Source organism: Barbus barbus (assembly GCF_936440315.1).
Source record: "Barbus barbus genome assembly, chromosome: 7".
Lineage (NCBI taxonomy): Eukaryota > Metazoa > Chordata > Actinopteri > Cypriniformes > Cyprinidae > Barbus > Barbus barbus.
The window spans coordinates 13205774-13207442 of NC_136735.1; positions in this window are offsets into that span (position 1 = coordinate 13205774).

The following is a 1669-nucleotide window of genomic DNA, read 5'->3' on the forward strand; positions in this document are numbered from 1 at the left end:
TTTTAGAGTGATCTTCTCCTTCATCCACATTCACCTTTCATAAATCCAAAAATATTTAAATATAGTGAGGTCTGAAACTCACGAACCCTTGGAAATGCTACTATTTTGCATTTTTCTAGTTTAACACTACTCTTTTCAATCATGTTCAAAGGAGTAAAACCTCATGATCCACTTTATCCAGCATAACGAAAATGCTCCAAAGAGTATCTTGTGCTTCAATAGAAGCGGAAACATTGGACATTTTGTACAAATATGCACTAATATAGTCGTTGTCACAAATTTGCTTATTTGATTAAGGCCCTAAAATGCTGCAGCTTTTAGCTGCCTGTTTCAGTAATTTCCATTTACATGATAAACGCACTTGTGATCACTTTAGAAAGAAAGCTTCTCTTATGGACATACATAATATAAATGTAATTTCATGAATATTGTTTTGCTATCAGGTTATTTCAAGTAAATGCGTTTAGGAAGGCCTCTAAACAGTCATGTCATTTGCAGAGATATTATATTACTGTAGACAAAAATGCTCTTTGCGGGAATCCGAATGGTATCAGACATCAGGGATGTGAACTGATTCCTCCAGTAAGGAAAACTGGTGTTGTGCCTTAAGGCTAGACACTTAATTGAGATTCAAAATGCTTCATGGTGCTGTCCCATTTCACTTGTGTTAAGTGCTAACTGTATTCCCCAGTTACTCCCCCACTGTGAACCCAGTTGGCATACAGTATGAGATCCCTCTGAGCGCTACATCCTGTAGAAGGATTCCCATCCACCTATTTCTTCCCATAAAAATGGGCACGGCCATTTGTACATTCTATGGTTTCCGGTCTCATCTGCGTCCAGCTATTTTTAGCTGTCCAAACAATTCGTTTTGCTGCTTGATATTGAAAATGGGTGTGTCTTACCATATTATTTTCCCCTGGTTTCACAGACAAGGCTTAAGCCTAGTCCTAGACTAAAATCTAAGTCTGAGCTGTTTCAACTGAAAGAAACTTGCTCTGACTGATCTTAAAATATAACATTGCCTTTGTTTTGCCTTAAGATGCACACCAGTAATGTTTTTTTGTTTTTTTTTCCAAAGTACATTTATAAAAATTACTTAAAGGTCCTAATTGAACAATGGCCTAATCCTGGCTTAGTTTAAGCCCTGTTTGTGAAACCGGGCCCAAATGTATTATCTTGATTGTGAACAGATTGGTTTGTAGTGCAAACAGTTTTGCCATTTACTGCACGTTGTTATTCTTCTCATCATTTCCCAATAGCAGCTAATGAACCGTAAGTCTTAATCATAGGCTTACTTTCATGCTGAAGAAAAAGTTGGTAGCCAGTTTTATTTATGTGGTATTCACTATTATTTTAGCAGTTCACATAATGCCATGTTTGTTGACATGTCTCTTAAAGCACATACTTGACTGTCTGAACCTTGCAGGAATGCTTGCATCGCTTGTCCAGGTGTTATAAATTAATTTGGCACCATTTAACTTGACACCTTGACCCACTGAACAACTGTAAAAACCTTTGTCTTGTAGTGTAGGTCTATGTTCAGAGGGTGGGCCAATGCATGTTTGAGTTATGTGGGTGAGAGAGAGTTTGTGTTCTGGAGGTTATTTTAAAGTGACCCCCCTCACTGCCGCGGACCGCTCACAGCTGTCGGGAACCATGACACAAG